Genomic DNA, 6,996 nt, shown 5'->3' on the forward strand with positions numbered 1-6,996 from the left:
ATCAATGGAACAGAATCGAGAGCCCAGAAATGGACCCTCAACTCTATCGTCAACTCATCTTTGACAAAGCAGGCAAGAATGTCCAATGGAAAAAAGACAGTCTCTTCAACAAATGGTATTGGGAAAATTGGACAGCCCCATGCAGAAGAATGAAACTGGACCATTTCCTGACCCCACACACAAAAATAGACTCCGAATGGTTGAAAGACCTAAACGTGAGACAGGAGTCCATCAAAATCCTAAAGGAGAACACAGGTAGCAACCTCTTTGACCTCAGCCGCAGCAACTTCTTCCTAGAAACATCGCCAAAGGCAAGGGAAGCAAGGGCAAAAATGAACTATTGGGATTTCATCAAGATAAAAAGCTTTTGCACAGCAAAAGAAACAGTCCACAAAACCAAAAGACAACCGACAGAATGGGAGAAAATATTTGTAAATGACATATCAGATAAAGGGGTAGTATCCAAAATCTATAAAGAACTTATCAAACTCAAAACCCAAAGAACAAATAAACCAATGAAGAAATCGGCAGAAGACATGAACGGACATTTTTCCAAAGAAGACATCCAAATGGCCAACAGACACATGAAAAAGTGCTCAGCATCGCTCGGCATCAGGGAAATCCAAATCAAAACCTCCATGAGATACCATCTCAGACCCATCAGAATGGCTAAAATTAACAAGTCAGGAAACGACAGATGTTGGCGGGGATGCGGAGAAAGGGGAACCCTCCTACACTGTTGGTGGGAATGCAAGCTGGTGCAACCAGTCTGGAAAACAGTATGGAGGTTCCTCAAACAGTTGAAAATAGAGCTACCATACGACCCAGCAATTGCACTACTGGGTATTTACCCCAAAGATACAAATGTAGGGATCCAAAGGGGTACATGCACCCCAATGTTTATAGCAGCAATGTGCACAATAGCCAAACTGTGGAAAGAACCAAGATGTCCATCGACAGATGAATGGATAAAGAAGATGTGGAATCTATACACAATGGAATATTATGCAGCCATCAAAAGAATGAGATCTTGCCATTTGCAACGACGTGGATGGGACTGGAGGGTGTTATGCTGAGTGAAATAAGTCAATCAGAGAGAGACATGTATCATATGACCTCACTGATATGAGGAATCCTTAATCTCAGGAAGCAAACTGAGGTTTGCTGGAGTGGTGGGGGGTGGGAGGGATGGGGTGGCTGGGTGATAGACATTGGGGAGGGTATGTGCTATGGTGAGCACTGTGAATTGTACAAGACTGATGAATCGGGGATCTGTACTTCTGAAACAAATAATGCAATATATATGTTAAGAAAAAAAAGAAGATAGCAGGAGGGGAAGAATAAAGTGGAGTAAGTCGGAGGGGGTGACGAACCATGAGAGACGATGGACTCTGAAAAACAAACTGAGGGTTCTAGAGGGTGGGGGGGTGGGGGGATGGGTTAGCCCAGTGATGGGTATTGAAGAGGGCACGTTCTGCATGGAGCACTGGGTGTTATGCACAAACAATGAATCATGGAACACATCTAAAACTAATGATGTAATGGATGGTGATTAACATAACAATAAAAATTATTAAAAAAATACAATTTGATGTTGTGAATCAGAAGCAGCTTGTGTCCTCTGCCTGGTGAAATTGGTCCATGAGGTTCTCTGGGGGAAGTGGAATTGCAGTATGTTGAATGACAGCGTGTGGTTTGCTTCCCACCCATATACACACATACAGGCACGTGTGTGAGAGCTAAGCAATGCTCCTTATTACGAAATCAATCCGCTGAGCTGCTCACAATTTCATTCCATACTAGCTATTTGACATTATAATTAACTAACCTTTTGGTTTTGTCCTTTTGACTTTTCAGGACACCGAATCTTACACCAAGGAATCATTGCATGGTGATCTTACATCTATTCATTGTTGCTGCCATGCCAATTTAAGGGAGTCCTGTGAGTATTCTCTCACAGTGACATCAAGCTCATCATGCCTAACAATGAACTGCCAAAGTCCCCTGAAGCATGTGCCATCATGGGTACCACCATTTACAGCAGCCCAAGCCAGAAATCAGAAAGAAAATTAAAAAGGTATCCCAAATTTTCTTTACCTCTGCACTCCTCCATATCAAAATCACCACCTCTTACCTACTTCACAGCTCTTCTTGAAGTCAGAAGAGTGTGACTGATGCAGTTTCAGACAATGACAATGACAGAGTTTTGGGACTGGAAGCACACCTTTCTCACTCCTTTGGCCTGTGAGTTACATCTACATGTGATGATGTGTGGTCCTGCATTCTTTCTGGAAGATCTATACAGGAAATAAAACCTGGGAATTTAAGACCCAAACATATGAACTACCAGGCAATTTATTATTCATGATAATGTGTGAATATTAATGAAAAGTAACTCACCAAATTGTTAAAAAAAATAATTTGGGAAGGGAAAAGGCAAGACATTTCCCTGTGATGTGTTCTTGCTCTCCTTAGCATTTGTATTGGGTCATACATATTTTTTGATAATGAATCTAGGAAAATTCCAGTGTGTTTTATTCAAAATGCATAACACATCATTTTATGACATAGAATTTCAAAGAATTATACTATTGTAAAGATAATTCAAGTAAATGTCTGCCTCCAATTTCTCCCCCTATGAGTACACTTTTTGTCTAGTCTAATTTATTCTATCTGGAACACTGTCTGGAGCACGCAGAAAATTTGCTAGATTACACTGTATGCACATTCCATTCTATATACGTTAAAAAATAATAAGCTAACCAGACAAACAAGCAACAACATGAAATCTCCCTATCTCTAGTTCCCATTTCCATTGAAACTGAAGTATTTATATTTACATGACATTGTTTTTCTTGCATCTTTGCCACACTCATATTCTTTCTTCCACATAAACAGTCTTCCCCACCATTTCTCACACCTTTAAAGTCTCCCCAAATCTAGGGGTTGATGTAAACATATCCTTCCATGGAGACTTCCTTGCTCTCTTTAGACCATTCTTCCTTGCTTCTCTTTCTCGTGTAGAACTGGGCAGCTCTGTCAGAGCATCCTGTTCCATCTACAGCTGGACTGTCTGAGTTTATGTTTGCTCTATGCACCCTGAATGTGCCCTGCTCATCTCTTCCTTACCTAACCCCTAATGTCTCCCAAGGGCCCTCTTCTCTCCATTAAATGTTACCAATTTCATATTGTGCAAGACAGAACCTTGTTGATGTATTACTTCCCACCTAACACACTGGGCTCACTGGCTCTCCAGAGGCTACCATGAGGCCCCCTCTCATTGGTGCCTAGCCATTGCCCACACCATTCACATATCTGCCTCACTGTCACTGCTTCCAGAATGACAGAGGCATGGTGTGATGCCCCAATCCAGAAATTTGCTTTAAAGGAGCTGAGAGTTTGCAAGGAGAAGTGGGATAAATGATACGGGAGGACTAAGGAAAAGCAGGGAGGACACCTTCCCTGTTGGAATCCTGTGTCATGTAGCTTCTGGAGGAGAAAAGAGCTACTCTTTTGATGGGTGACATGGGCTGCGATGTTCCCAGAGGACAGAGGGGAAGGGAATGAAGGGAACAGGAGGAAACTGTTTGTGTGGAGAGGGGTGGGGGCGCTGAGACAGACAGGCATTCCTCAGGGTAGGGCAGAAAAAATCCTGGTGTCAGAGAGAGAAGGGAAATAGTCTATTTCAGATGGATTCAATAAAGTGAGACGAAACATTTGTTAAAGAAAAAAAATCCTGCCTTTCTGAACCCTTCCCCATTATACCTTCTATTCTTAGCCTATTTTATTCCCATTTTTCAAAGCCTGAGAGCATACTGTCTGCTCAAGGAACTGTGTATGGCCTGCCGCTTACATTAGATAGCAGCGTTAGAGGCCACTAGGTTGACCTCACTTGCTGCAGCATGCAGAGTCTCCTGGGTGGTTGCGGAGTCAACGAATGAACCTTCTTATCACACAGACAGCCTACTGCAGAGATTCAGATAAAAAGGTGGAATTGTTTTATAGGAGCGATTATGCTTATTTTTATTCCTGATAGGTTCATAAGTTAATTAGATGATTACCAAATACATTAATATGAAAGGAAAGTAATAAGGGGCACCTGAGTGGCTCAGTAGGTTGAGCATCTGAGTCTGGATTTCAGCTCAGGTCATGATTCCAGGGTCCTGGGATCGAGTCCCGCATCGGGCTCCCTGCTCGGCGGGGGGCCTGCTTCTCCCTCTCCCACTCCCCCTGCTTGTGTTCCCTCTCTCGCCTTGTCTCTCTCTGTCAAATAAATAAATAAAATCTTTAAAAAAAGAAAAAAGAAAAAGTAAAAGTAACAAAACATAGTTAATTTACTGGTCTTACACATGATTATTAAGTCAGCTGTACATTAATGAGGTAATATAATTGACATAGAGTGTTATATTAGTGTCAGATATACAACATAGTGATTCAACACTTTCATACATCACCTAGTGCTCATCTCAACTGCACTCCTTAATCCCCATCACCTGTTTTATCCATTGCCCCTCCCACCTCACTCTAGTAACAATCAGTTTGTTCTCTAGAGTTAAGAGTCTGTTTCTTGGGCGCCTGGGGGACTCAGGTGTTAAGCATCTGCCTTCGGCTCAGGTCATGATCCCAGGGTCCTGGGATCGAGTCCCACATCGGGCTCCCTGCTCAGCGGGAAGCCTGCTTCTCCCTCTCCCACTCCCCCTGCTTGTGTTCCTGCTCTCACTGTCTCTTTCTGTCAAATAAATAAATAAAATCTTTAAAAAAATTTTAAAAAGGGTCTGTTTCTTGTTTTTTTTCTCTATTTTTCTCTTTGCTTATTTATTTTATTAAATTCCACATATGAGTGAAATCATATGGTACTTGACTTACTTCATTTAGCAAAATACTCTCTGGCTCCATCCATGTTGTTGCAAATGACAAAATTGTATTTTTTATTTATGGCTGAATAATTCTTTTTGTGGCTGATTATCTATCTATCATCTATCTATTACCTATCTATGGCTGAAGACTTCTATTTAAGCTCTGATGGATGACTTGACAGTAGCATTTGCCCTAGTGCCCTGTTGCCCCCCTTACCCCACAACAGTGACATTTCATGGGTTTTAATATCCCATGTCTTCACTAATATCGGTGTCAGCATTTTAAGGAAAGGTGACTCTGTGTGACACATTTAGCTTTCTACTGGTTGGGTCTTTCAGCCTCACCATGACCTTCACTATGAATTCATCCCAAATATGAATTTTCCATCTTGACGGAAAGCTTAACTGTTTTCCTTTAAAACATGGATTCTAGGCAATGATGTCAGGAAGGTCACTGAGATAGCCATCAGTCATTGGCCAGCCAAACTGCATGGTGATTGGCCAGCCGAAGGAAGCCAACGTGACAGCGCCTGGTGATTGGACAGGGCATGGTGGTGACATCATTATAAGGCATTGTCATGCCCCAAAGTCCGTTATAAAAGCCTGGCAACAGCCCAGGCTGCACTGAGGAGAGAGATGGCGCTTCAGCTACACCTCTTCCTGCTATTCCTCGCATTCCCTGCCCTGTTCTCTGCCCCTGACCATGGCAAGCCCCCTGCCCACTCTTCCTGCCCAGGGCTTCTCACCAACAATCTGCCGGCCACCTTCATGTTTGCGCCTGCCTTTGCACCCCTGTGTGGTCCTGGCAGTCGTCAAACCCGCACCCGGAGACTCCTGAACCCGTCTTCCACTATGAGGTTGGGCCAGCTGCTCAGGAACACATTCTCATTTGGCACATGGGAGTGGGACACTGGAAATCAGAACACCATGGATTCTCAGTCAGCTGGGTCCCACATCTCTGGGTTCACAACAGGGCTCAGCACAGGAAAGCTGAGTCCACGTCCTGAGGGAGCACTGGGCACACTACTACTCTGGAGCCCTCCAACTCGGCTCAGCACAGGGCACAGGAATGTCCTGAACAACCAGCCGACCCTGATGTCGACACTGTGTACAATGCCTCCAGACACCAGGGAGAGAGGGACTTTTACAAAACAAGTAAGTACTGGGAGAAGGAATCACCACGTCACTAGACAAAGTGCAAATCCTTGGAATACAGGTCCTGAGACCAAGAGCTGTCTGAACCAGCTCAGCGGTGGACAAACTAATCCCCCAGACACCTGGCTGACCAGGAGCCCACAGACCACAAACCCTCAAACACAGTATAACAAGCACAAATTCAGTCCCCAGAAGAGAGCACCAACCAGGCACCCAAAGCCTGGGAGTCTTCTGAACCAATTTGATACGGGGCAGATGAGTCACACACACACTGGGTGGACAAGAAGTCTTACCACAAACAGGCCAGTCCACTGTAGCACAAGGCAAGTAAGTCCAGAGAAGACCGGACCTGTCAAGGGCCAGGAAACCATGAGTCCTACATCCCAGTTCATTACTGGGAAAATGATTCATGTGACCAAGGCCATCACCATAGGCCCTTGGAACCGGAGTCCAAAAACTCAGCTCTCTACTAGGATGCTCAGGCACCCAGAGAGTGAGCTTCTCATGTGTCCTTGGATCTGGAAAAGAACAACTGAGCTGTATCCTGGGACGAGCAGGCACCTGAAGAGCAGGCTCACCATGTGCCCTTGGACCTGGAGACCAAGAAAGAAGCCCTGGGCTAGGCCAAGCAGAGAACTTGACAGTAGGATCACCATGTGCCCATGGACCAGAAGACCAACAACTCAGCTCTCTACTCGGATGCTCAGGCACCCAGAAAGTGAGCTCCTCATGTGCCCTTGGATCTGGAAACCAACAACTGAGCTGTATCCTGGGATGAGCAGGCACCTGAAGAGCAGTCTCACCATGTGCCCTTGGACCTGGAGACCAAGAAAGAAGCCCTGGGCAAGGCCAAGCAGACAACTTGACAGTAGGATCACCATGTGCCCATGGACCAGAAGACCAACAATTCAGCTCTCTACTAGGATGCTCAGGCACCTGGAGAGTGAGCTTCTCATGTGCCCTTGGATCTGGAAACCAACAACTG

The 6,996-nt window shown here is 44.7% G+C and overlaps 1 long non-coding RNA gene across 1 annotated transcript in view; it reads left to right on the top strand.

The window, feature by feature from the left end:
• LOC141371987 (uncharacterized) overlaps positions 1 to 3,186 on the top strand; it is a 42,758-nt gene extending 39,572 nt beyond the window's left edge. The window contains exon 2 of the long non-coding RNA XR_012377348.1: positions 1,858 to 3,186. This is a non-coding gene — a long non-coding RNA (uncharacterized lncRNA). The remainder of the gene's footprint in view (positions 1 to 1,857) is intronic.
• Positions 3,187 to 6,996: the final 3,810 nt, after the last annotated feature.

This window comes from Callorhinus ursinus, unplaced genomic scaffold, assembly GCF_003265705.2.
Source record: "Callorhinus ursinus isolate GAN/ISIS: 27379988/994484 unplaced genomic scaffold, GSC_fseal_2.0 scaffold186, whole genome shotgun sequence".
Taxonomy (NCBI): Eukaryota; Metazoa; Chordata; class Mammalia; order Carnivora; family Otariidae; genus Callorhinus; species Callorhinus ursinus.